The sequence below is a fragment of the Jaculus jaculus genome, chromosome 7 (genome assembly GCF_020740685.1).
Source record: "Jaculus jaculus isolate mJacJac1 chromosome 7, mJacJac1.mat.Y.cur, whole genome shotgun sequence".
NCBI classification, from domain to species: domain Eukaryota; kingdom Metazoa; phylum Chordata; class Mammalia; order Rodentia; family Dipodidae; genus Jaculus; species Jaculus jaculus.
The window spans coordinates 118,173,406-118,185,953 of NC_059108.1; the positions used below are offsets into that span (position 1 = coordinate 118,173,406).

General features: G+C 43.9%; 1 protein-coding gene and 1 non-coding gene across 3 annotated transcripts in view; one reads left to right on the forward strand and one right to left on the reverse strand.

Annotated features, from left to right (window-relative positions):
* Positions 1–12,548, reverse strand: part of Ppp2r5e (protein phosphatase 2 regulatory subunit B'epsilon) — a 185,536-nt gene that overhangs the window by 62,129 nt on the left and 110,859 nt on the right. The window lies entirely within an intron of this gene.
* On the forward strand, positions 2,347–2,479 carry LOC123462589. The gene has a single exon (XR_006638384.1). It is a non-coding gene; the product is annotated as a small nucleolar RNA SNORA70 (small nucleolar RNA).

Here is a 12,548-nt window from a genome sequence, read left to right on the forward strand (position 1 = left end):
ATAAACCCAAGTTCAAGGCCAGCCCGGGCAACAGAGTGAGTTCCAGGCCAGGCTCACCTACACAATGATAGCCTCCGTCCAAAACAGAAAGAAAAGAAGGGGAGCGGAGGGGAGGTGGGAGAGTAGTAAGGGGGTGATGAAAGAGAGAAAGGGTATGGGGAGGTGCAAACCAAAACTGAAGATATGAAAAGCGTTTATTAGCTAATTAAAATGTATGGTTTTTAAAAGTTTAGGCAGAAATATTGCGCATGGCAAATGCTGCACCCAGAAGCCACAGGTTGTTATGACAATCCCAGCACCAGGAGTGGAAAACCTCCCAGTGAGTGCTGGTCAGGGAGGTCCATGAGGCCCTCAAAGCAATATAGGCTATTATCAATACACCTGCTTGTCCCCTAGAGCTAGATAATAAGACCCTATTGTTAAAGATACCATATGTATTGGTATCAGGACACTGAGAAATCAAGCTGGTCCTGAGCACCAGCTAGCTGTCATAATGCTAAAAAGTACCATACAGGGAAAAAAAAAAAAAAGTACCATACAGGCTTTTGGAGGAGAAAACACTCTTACTCAAGAACAAGCACTGTGAGCTACATAACCAACCAGACAGGCAAAATATGCCTATTGGGGGCTGGAGAGATGGTTTAGCAGTTAAGGCTCTTCCTGAAGAGCCAAAGGATCCTGGTTCAATTTTCCAGGATCTATGTAAGCCAGATGCACAAGGGGGAACATGCATCTGGAGTTCATTTGCAGTGGCTGGAGGCCCTGGTGCATCCATTCTCTCCCTCTCCCTCCCTCCCTCTTTCTCTCTCAAGTAAATAAATAAATTTAAAAAATATATATGCCTATTAGTGCAATAGTGAGTGGAGCTGAAGCCTGCTCCACAGGAGGGAATTGATGCCTGGTACTGAACACCTAGTCAAAAGCTTATAGTTTGGGGCTGGAGGGATGTCTTAGCGGTTAAGCACTTGCCTGCAAAGACAAAGGACCTAGGCTCAATTTCCCAGGACCCATGTAAAGCCAGATGCACAAGGTGGCACATGCATCTGGAGTTTATTTGCAGTGGCTGGAAACCCTGGTGCGCCCATTCTCTGTCTATCTCCTCCCTCTCTCTCTCTCTCCCTCTCTGCTTGCAAATAAATAAATAAATTTAGGGCTGGAGAGATGGCTTAGCGGTTAAGCGCTTGCCTGTGAAGCCTAAGGACCCCGGTTCGAGGCTCGGTTCCTCAGGTCCCACGTTAGCCAGATGCACAAGGGGGCACACGCGTCTGGAGTTCGTTTGCAGTGGCTGGAGGCCCTGGCACGCCCATTCTCTCTCTCTCTCTTTCTCTCTCTGTCTGTCACTCTCAAATAAATAAAAATAGACAAAAAAAAATTTAAATAAATAAATTAATTAATTTTAAAAAAACTTTATATAGTTTGGAAGCTCATAAGCCCTAGGAGGAAGTTATTACTATCGTTTGGCTAAATGGATATGTTATGGCCATCAATTCACCCTCTATAAATATTAATGTTTATGCCCATAGATTAGTGCTGTTCTCACTCTTGGTCAGAGAAGTTTCTTTTTGCAAGGAAAAAAATGAAGAGATTCAAAACTCAAAGTGCTGACAAGACATGACAGTGGGGTGCTCGGCACTAAATAAGGTGGGACATGCATGTGAAGTTCATGTGCAGCGGCTGAAGGCCCTGGCATGCCTTCTCTCTCTCTCTCTCTCTCTCTCTCTCTCTCTCTCTCTCTCTCTCTCTCTCTGTCTTCTTCCTCCTTTTATCTATCTTTTTCTATCTCTAAGTAAATAAATAAAAATAAAATATCTTTTAAAAAAATGAAAAGTCGATATCAGCTTTCTTTCTCAGAACTAGAACCAGCTACTTTAGTATGAGGCAAAGTAGAAAAAGAAAACACATTCAAGATCCAATGAACAAGTATACACATCTTTTTAAAAATTATCCAGTCAAGCCGGGCGTGGTGGCACACACCTTTAATCCCAGCACACGGGAGGCAGAGGTAGGAGGATCACCATGAGTTCGAGGCCAGCCTGAGACTACATAGTGAATGCCAGGTCAGCCTGGGCTAGAGTGAAACCCTACCTTGAAAAACCAAAAAATAAAATAAAGTAAAAATTATCCACTGGTTAAGTCATGTGCCTACAAAGCCTAAGGACCATTGTTTGACTCCCCAGTACCCACATAAAGCCAGATGCACAAAGTGGCACATGCATCTGGAGTTCATTTGCAGTAGCTAGGGGCCCTGGCGTGCCCATATTCTCTCTCCCTCCCTCCCTCCCTCTTTCCCTCTCCCCCTGTGCAAATAAATAAAATAAAATAAATATTTTTTTAATTAGCATCAGTCTGCAGCCAATTAAGCTGAGCAAGTTCTTTTCCTCACGGTGGCCAGTGGGCAGTGTCTGGAAACAGCAGGCTCCTTGGCAATGTAGTAACCTGTTGCTTATATAGATGGCCCTTAGGGACCTGGGAGACAGTTTTTAGTGGATTCCCCGTATTTCTGATCTCATGCTATTCCCAATCTAGGCTCCAGAAAGACATCTGGGGTGCTTCTGGAAAGCCCCAAGCAGGGCATAATGACTAGGGTTCATATTCCAGGATATCATGTCCATCCACACCACGCTGCAGAAGAAAGAGCATGTAGACGGGTGTGGTGGCACACGCCCTCAATCCCAGCACTCGGGAGGCAGAGGTAGGAGGATCGCCATGTGTTCTAGGCCACCCTGAGACTACATGGGAATTCCAGGTCAGCCTCAACTAGAGTAAACCCTACCTCAAAAAACCAGAAAGAGCATGTGATGGAGACCCTTCAGAGCCAAGTTCAAGTTTCCTGGCCGACAGAAGATCCACATGTCAAAGTGGGGCTTCACCGAGTTTAATGCAGATGAGTTTGAAGATACGGTAGCTGAGAAGTGGCTCATCCCCGATGGCTGTGGGGTCTCTCAGATAGACCCCCAATTGTGGTCCCCTGGACAAGCGGCGGGCTCTGCACTTGTGGGGGCTTACACTGCTCATACCTTAGCAACCACACTCACCTAATAAATACCTTATCAACCATACTCACTCAATAAATCTCACAATACAATTCTTGCCCCCCCCCCAAAAAAAAATTACCACCAGAAGTCAAGGCAGAGAAAGACTCTATCCTCAGCTGTTCTAGTCCCATACTTGGTTTTCTTTCAGTTTCTCCACCGAGGCAGGTGGGGTCAGAATACAGGGACAGCCTTAATTCCTTTCCTTCCAGCGGGAACAGCTTAAACATTGCACTGTCAGCCTAAGTTTAGTCAAACCAATCTCATACTCACTGACCCTGTCTTTTCTCTGGAAAATTTCAATCGGTTTGCTTGTCCTCGGACACCCTTGGCTCATCCTTTACAAGCCACAAGCAATTTTTCAACAAGTCACTTATAACAGGGGAAATTTAGGATAAATTGTTTAAATATCCCAAAACAGACAAATAAGGCCGAGCATGGTGGAACATACATGCCTTTAATTCCAGCACTTGGGAGGCTGAGGTAAGAGGATCACTTTGAGCTTCAAGCCAGTCTAGGCCACAAAGTGAGCTCCAGCAGTTTAAAAAAAAAAAAAAAAAACTTGCCAAAACAGAAAATAGCTCAGTGAACAACGGTACAACTAAATAATAGCAGTCATTAAGAGCATTTTGAAGAATATTTTTAAGGATATTTAATTACATGGAACCATACTCATAGCCCAATGTTTTTAAAAAGTTTCAAAGCAATAAAAAATGATGTATAAAGTGAGTTCAGGAAAAATGTTTAGCAAGATGTAGTAAAAGGGACACAAAGGAAGTTTTCGAGGTGATGGGACTGTTAAAGATCTCACTGAGAAGGCCGCCTTTGATCCCAGCACCAGAGAGGCAGAGGCAGGAGGATTGCCATGAGTTTGAGGCCACCCTGAGACTAGTGAATTCCAGGTCAGCCGGGGCTAGAGTGAGACCCTACCTTGAAAACCCAAAAGGAAGAAGGGAAAAAAAAATCATCTCGCTGAGAGGCTGGAGAGATTGTTCAGTGTTAAAGACACTTGCCTACAAAGCCTGGAAACAGGGGTTCACTTCCCCAGTACCACATAAAGCCAGAAGCTCTGAGTAGCACATACATCTGGAATTTGTTTACAGTGGCAAAAGTTCCTGGTACTCCCATCCCCTATCTCTGTTTGCAAATAAATAAACAAAAGTAAATTTTTGTTTGTTTGTTTGTTTTTTATTTTTCGAGGTAGGGTCTCACTCTGGTCCAGGCTGACCTGGAATTCACTATGGAGTCTCAGGGTGGCCTTGAATTCACGGTGATCCTCCTACCTCTGCCTCCCGAATGCTGGGATTAAAGGCGTGTGCCACCACACCCGGCAAAAGTAAGTAATTTTTAAAACTTCACTGAGGTGATGCATATGTAATTTATACAACTATTACATTCACCAGATATTCACTGCCCAAAACCTATCCTTCAATTTTTATTGCAAGTATATTTAAACTTTAAATTTTTAGGGAAACAATAGACTACAAGGAAATTGGCCAAAAATGGCAACAGAAACTGAAATAATGAAAGTATAGGTAATTTTTCCTTCTCTGTGATGGACATGTAGAAACAAATATAGAAGATTCTTTTCTTTGTTTGGTTGGTTTTTCAAGGTAGAGTCTCACTCAGGCCCAGGCTGACCTGGAATTCACTATATACTCTCAGGGTGGCCTCGAACTCACAGCGATGCTCCTACCTCTGCCTCTGGGATGAAAGGTGTGTGTTACCACGCCCAGCAAGAATTTATTTACATGGTCTCCTCTTCTTCCTTTGCCCCACTGACAAGATTGGGACAACAGTCCTCAAACTACTTCCCATCCTTCTTTAAATCTTTCAATCTCATGCTCCTTACAGGAGCAAAGACTTTCTTTGTAGGAACCGGAAAAAGAAACAGAAAAATACCATTTATATTTCACCTTCTGTTAAAACCCCCTCCAACTTTCCTGCCCACTGTTTTCTAGATTAAGTTTCTCTTTTGAGCCTGCCAAGCCTCTGGAATAGAGCCATGCCCACCTTTCCACATTACCACACTCCACTTCTGACCCTCTGCTACCAGGAAGCTTCTACTGCAAGATTCAACTTTCTTCAAAAGAAGAGCCATTTGGGCTGGAGAAATGGCTTAGCAGTTAAGCGCTTGCCTGTGAAGCCTAAGGACCCCGGTTCGAGGCTTGGTTCCCCAGGTCCCACGTTAGCCAGATGCACAAGGGGGCGCACGCGTCTGGAGTTTGTTTGCAGAGGCTGGAAGCCCTGGTGCGCCCATTCTCTCTCTCTCCCTCTATCTGTCTTTCTCTCTGTGTCTGTCGCTCTCAAATAAATTAATAAAAAAAGAAGAGCCATCTTGTTTCCCGAGTGTAATGGTAACAGGACTGCTTAATTATCTAGCGTCTGTTACCTGTACAAAACATCACAGGGACATGATATTTCACACGGAGACGACTGTATTGCACTATCCAAAATTGGAAAAGTAGCAGTGAATCCAAAAGTGAAGATAGTTGATATTAAATCTTAGAATCCAAAAATAGAGGTGTAAACACTGCAACGGTCATCGAGCTCACTGTGTACAGACAGCGCACAGGCCCTCACACCGCTGGGCAGGCACTGGCAGACAAGCACCCTCGCCCCCACAGGCAAGCCATGGCTTAGAGGAGGTTTGCCACCCTGTCTGTGACATCCCAGAAGCTTTAACCTAGTGAATTAGGTGATTTCTATAAGAACCATTGTGTATAAATCTGTGAAAGAATACCAACTTTGGCTTTTTGTGACCTATAAAAGCTGAAATTACTGCTTTGAACACCACAATTTAAGTCAGCTAATGCTACAAAAAAACTTAAACCTCTTATAATTTGAATTTTAAAAGAATTTTGGCCATATAAAGCTAACGAGGAAACACTGACAAACCTGTCACTGCATTACACTGTGTCTGAGTACCTATGACCTTTTATTAGTAAAACGAAGCCCTGGCAGAGCTGGTCTCAGTAATTAATGCATACCTGACCTACATTCGAGTCTGCTCAGAGATTAACAGTGCTCCTCCCCTAAAACCGCCATTCAGAACAAGTGCAGGCAACCGACCCTGGCTGCAGCCTGGGCAGGTGTCAGTGCGGACCTCAGAGCTGTGACACAGCCTAACCACACTGCCACTGATTAGCTCACTCCTCAACTAGCTTCAGTTCCACCCTTTCTAGAAAAGTACCGAGCAGATTCCCCACAGTGTTATTAAGAACAGCACTCATAAAACACCCACCCACCTTTCCCGCACCTTCTACTGCCTAATCTTAACAAAATATAACTTTTATAAGAGAAAAAAAGAAAAGTCCCTCAAAAAGAAGATTCAGCACTAAATATTAGTCCAGGCAGAGCTCTACTCTAAAGGCCTTAATTTCTGCAGAAAAGGCAATCTCACAGTAGTTCAAAACTGCCCTTAACATACCAAATCACTTATAATCTATACTGCTAAAAGTCCAGAAATATCTTCTCTAATACTTTTGTTTTAGTAAAAAATACATTAAAAAAAAAAAAACTTGCTCTCCAACTTTCCAGATAATTATAAGCAGTCCTATTTTTACGCACATGCATCTTTCTTGAATGTGTCATCCTTACTCTCTCAGCTCGCTGCTCCTTGCCAGGCCCATCCAACTCTCTTTTCTCCATCCTCTCCCTCTATTCAGTACCGTGACTGTTTTCACTCTCAGTCCCTTACCTTCTCCGCACTCGGCAGGGGAACTCCCACCCCAGAAGTCACTGGATAGCAGATTTTAGCAGGTTTTCACTTACAGATCAAGCTTGGCTTTAAATATTGGTCAGCAGCCAACTACCTTGTGGAAATGACCTGCTTCTTGTTGGCTTGCCAAACTCTAGCCTCTGGCATTCCAGTCTGCGAGAGAGCTCCACACCGAGGACACTTGTTTCCCTGCTTTTCCTGCTAAGCGTGCTCTACTGTATTGCAATGAGCTTTCTCCCTGGAGGACCAACCAATGGTGACTCCTCATTTCTATCGCTCAGGGGAAGAAAAAAAAAAACTGTACGAAGGCCAAGGGCCAGAAATAAGACCCTCGTCTACAGGCCACAGGCACTATTTCCCAATTACTTTGTCATCCATTTTCTTGATAGACTTTTCCAGAAGCACTGCACCACTAAAAACTACATGTTCATGCCCAAAGTTAAACTGAAGGCAGGAGACCAGAGAGTAACCTATCCCGTGAAACCTGCTGCAGCCTCTGCGGGGAGGGCTGGAGACAGAAGGGAGAACTGGCTCTCCTCCCTCTTCCCTCCTCCCTCCTCTCTCCAGCGGGGTGGGCGCACGCAGGGACCGCAGCAGACCAGTCACAACTGTCAAATGATTAGGTGTACTGGAAACACTGAATGACCTTGCAAGCAGTTAGGCCAGAAGTACTAGAGCTCGTAAATAAAGCAAATAATTTCTCCCTAAGTAAAAACCCTCTTTTGTACATTAAAATTAAGGCTAAGAACTTCCAAATCCCTTAAGAAAGAACTCTTGCAGAAGAGATGGTAAATTATTAGCAAAAGAGTGGGAAGAATATGTAATTATGTAAGAAATAAATTATTTGGGTGAACTTAGTACAATATACACACAAATGCATAATAAAATTATATAGGCCTTATGCAGATTTATACACAGTACTCTCCATGCAAAAAAAAAAAAAAAAAAAAGACTAAATTTCCTAAAGAGCAAGGATAAAGTCAACAGTTAAGATGTAGAAGCCGGGTGGGTGGCACAAGCCTTTAATCCCAGCACTGGGGAGGCAGAGGCAGGAGGATCACGATACCCTATCTCAAAAAGAGTAACAAAGGACTACTTGCCTAACTGTACACACATTTTATGGTACACTTTAAATCATGCATAGATTACCTGTAACACCTAGTATATTATAAATGCTATGTAACTACTTCGTATATCCTAAGATTTGGAGAATGATGGCAAGGAAACAATCAGTTGGTCAGAGAACTTTTGGACCCAGAGGCCAATTACATATTCAAACCCTGAGCAGTGATTTCGCACTCCAGATCCATGCTCTGGCCTTTGGGATTTCTTGAGTCTTCTGTGAGCTCTACCAAGCTGACTGACCACAAATGGGCAGCAAATGTGGCATGTGGCCAAACTGCAGGGGAACACATCTGGACACAGGGAGCCTCTTCTCTGGAACGCTTAAGGGCAGGGCGGGGAGGGAAGTGGCACAGAGAGAATATAAACTTAGGGAACTGACTCAGGGACAGTGCCTTGGGTGGAGCAGAATGACATAGCCCTCTCCTCCTCTACAGGGAGGGGCTGGGGATGGGAAAGATCTAGAAGCAATGTTAGCATTTAGGAGTAACACAAAGGCAATGTCAAGTTACCCTTCATGCACAGTGATTGGAGCAGAGGGAACAAAGGAAAGCTGTTTTCTTAAGGAAAAATGGCCACTTCACCACATAACCATTACTTGGTCTGACCAGCAGAAGCAACCAAAGACACAAGGAAGGACTTCAGAACATTTACACCTATTGAGAAGGCTCGAGGGAAAAATCAGTACAGAGGCAAGAATCCAACCTTTGGGAATTTTAGGCCTTAGCCTAATTGGAAGAATAATTTCCAGGAAGCAGGAAAATAAAGCATTTAAAGTACAGGCTCTGAAGCCACGCTACCTGGGCTCAAAGCTCACTGACCTAGGTAAGGAACTGGTAAACCTACTTAAAGTTTTTTATTTTCTTATTTATTTTTGCTTTTTAAATTTTTTTTGTTTATTTTTATTTATTTGAGAGTGACAGAGAGAATGGGCGCACCAGGGCCTCCAGCCACTGCAAACGAATTCTAGATGCATGCGCCACCTTGTGCATCTGGCTTACATGGGTCCTGGGGATTTGAGCCTCAAACCGGGGTCCTTAAGCTTCACAGGCAAGTGCTTAACCACTAAGCCATCTCTCCAACCCAAGGTAGGGTCTCACTCTGGCCTAGGCTGACCTGGAGCTCATTCTGTAGCCATAGTCTCAGGCTGGCCTTGAACTAACTCACAGTGATCACCCTACCTTTGCTTCCCCAGGTGGGATTCAAGGCCTGCACCACCATGCAGGAACAGGTAAATGGCTTCATCTAGCTCTATTTCCTTTGCTTTGTCCACACAATGGCACTTGTCTCACAGGGCTGTTGTGAAGACTGAATTAATTCAAACATTGTATTTGCTCCTGAACACTGAGCTGCTACTATAACAGGGAGGACAAGAGCTGTATGTTTATTAGCAAACCTTTGTAAGCAAGAGCCTTTAGCCACTGAGATACCTCTCCAGGCCATAGCACACACCTTTGGGGAGACCATGAATATAATTCAGATCAAGAATATAATTGAGGGCTGGAGGGACAGCTTAGCGGTTAAGGAGTTTTCTTGCAAAGCCAAAGGACCAGGTTCAATTCCCCGGGACCCACATTAGCCAGATGCACATGGGGCTGTACATGCCCTGGTGCACACATCTGGAGTTCATTTGCAGTGGCTGGAGGCCCTGGTGCGCAACCGTGCGTGCTCTCTCTCTCTCCCCCCTTTCTCTGTCAAATAAATAAAAGTAAAAGATTTTTAGAATATATTTTAAATAAAGAATATAATTGTGCCTGGTGTGTGTGTGGCAATGCACGCCTTTAATCCCAGCACTCAGGAGGCAGAGGTAGGAGGATCGCCGAGAGTTTGAGGACACCCTGAGACTACACAGTCAATTCCAGGTCAGCTCAGAAAACCAAAACAAAATAAAACAAGAGAGAATATGATTAAATTTTAAAAACAAGAGGGAGCTGGGAAGATAGCTTAGCCATTCAAGGCACTTGCTAACAAAGGCTACCATCCTGGGTTCGATTCCCCAGTACCCACGTGAAGGCAGATGCACAAAGTGGCGCATGTGTCTGGAGTTCAATTGCAGTGACAAGAGTCTGGCATGCCCGCCCATACACACATGCATACACACAGGCACTCTTTCCCTCTTTCTCTCAAACAAATAAAATTTTTAAAAGAAAGAAGGAAAAGAACATGGCTGACATTCTAAGTTGTATAACTATGGTAATAACCTACCAAAACTGACATCAGAGAAAACAGAAATGTGGCAAGTGTAAGACATACATATATATATGAGATACTAAATCCACTACGAAAACCCACAGGTTTGGGATTAAAGTGGAAAGGTGCATAAGCTTGGCATGTACATGATGCTCAACACTGAGAAATAAATTAACTAAGTAGAATGAATGAATGAATGAATGAATGAATAAGACCTGGGGGTGGCTTAGTGATTAAGGCACTTGCCTGCAAAGCCAAATGAACCAGGTTCGATCCTCTAGGACCCATGTTAAGCCAGATGCACAACGGGGCACATGCGCCTGGAGTTCCTTTGCAGCGGCTGGAGGCCCTGGCACACCCATTCTCTCTCTCTCTTTCTACCCACCAACCCCCTGTCCCTAACTGCCTTTCTGTCAAATAAATAAATAAATAAAAATAAAATATTTTAAAAAAGAAAAACCTTCCCACAGAGAAAACTCCAGGCCCAAACGGTTTCCTTGCTAAAGCCATTCTAAGGCTTATAGTTTTCATCTGTGATCACCACATCCATTGAGGGCCCTGCTCCTTTCCAAGCTCACAGTAAGAAGCTCACCGACAGGGAGCTCCTGGCATCGATGGTTACTGCACACAGGGCAAAATCAAACTTAAACCATTTTGGAATCACATCTTTGAAAATTTAAACAGTAGTGATTAATTTTTCTGACACAAAAAAATAGTCAAAACACACCATAAAATGCACAGTCAACATCAGAGGGCTAAGTGTCCCCATGAAACAAATCCATGTGTACTCCAAGATGCTTAGTAAGTACTGTTAACTGAGCAGTAACGACAGTAGAAGAGGGACTGTTTAAGATGATCAGGCGTGTTGGGCCCACCTTTAATCCCAGCCCTCGGGGGCTGAGGTAGGAGGACCACTGTGAGTTTGGGGCCAGCCTGAGACAACATCACGAATTCCAGGTCAGCCTGAGCTAGAGTAGGCCCTACATCCGGGGGGGGAGGGGGGATTAGAAGCAAAGGGTCAAGTACCTGCCAGTTCTGTATCCTCTAACATATGGCACATGCCCCTGCCCCTGCCCCTGATCTTGATTAGTAAATTCTTGCTGATCACTTTCTAAAAATGTCTTTTGGTGATCTTCATTAACACAAACTCTTTCCTATGGACCAAGAATTGTTAAATTTTGAATTTGATTCTGAAGCCCTATCTTTTTTTTGTTGTTGTTTTTTTTTCGAGGTAGGGTCTCACTCTGGTCCAGGCTGACCTGGAATTAACTCTGTAGTTTCAGGGTGGCCTTGAACTCATGGCGATCCTCCTACCTCTGCCTCCCGAGTGCTGGGATTAAAGGCGTGCGCCACCACGCCCAGCTGAAGCCCTATCTTATTAGACTTACCCACTCTCAAACTTTCCCAGTAACTTCAGTTATTAAACACCTTTCTCAGATATCACATTTCTTTTCCACTATTTGTATTGCCATAAATGTGTACCTACAAATTTAAATTTTAGCCTGTGGATGTAAAAGTGACCTCCAAGACAAATTCTAGCCAGGATGTACAGTTATAGGGTCTCCCTCTAGCCTAGGCTGACCTGGAATTCACAATGTAGTCTCAAGGTAGCCTCAAACTCTTGGAGATCCTCCTAGCTCTACCTCCCGAGTGCTAGGATTAAAGGCGTGCACCACCACACCCAGCTGCAGTTATATTCTTTATCAAATGCAAGAAGATGAAAAAATGACAAGCTCTTCTAGTCCCCAGTAGTTAGCATTCCCAAGACTACCTTTAGACAGCTAATGACATGAACTCTTCTTTCAACCGGTAGGATATGCAGTAATATTAACAAAGCACTAAAAGGGTATGTAGGCAGATTCTGAGGCCCTTAATTATGGATTCTTAACTTTCCACAAAACCACATTATTCTATTAAGAAGCTAACCAGAGCTATGGTTTCCACTTACATCAGAGAATATATAAAAGATAAAGCACTTAGATAACCAGGTGACAGGATATAATTTATGAGAGGGGAAAAACAATCTTATGGTAGGCAAGAAACAATATAAAGGACTCAGGAAATAGGAAAAGAGACTGTTCAATGTGTTTAATAAAGCTGCATTCGCTTTGGAAAATCACAGGCCCTTGATGTAAAGTATACAGAGATTTAACCACACATTGGGAATGAGGCAGACTTTGAAACCTGGACAAGCCAAGTCATGAAGATAAAATATGAAAAAAAGCACAGCAGTAACCCACGTTATCGTTGTCTCCACTTCCTTGTTCCATCGACTCCTCAGCCCACCACCTCTTCCCCATCCCAGAACCCTGGCTCTCACACACAAGGACACTCACAGCACCCACCACTGCTCCCTCCCAACCCTTACCCTCCCCCAGACAGTAATGACCAATCTCCACCTCCACCCTTTCACATCTAGGTCTCCGCCAGAAACCTCAACAACAAACACATTAAATCAAGTCAGCTTCCAACCAAAGCCTGTT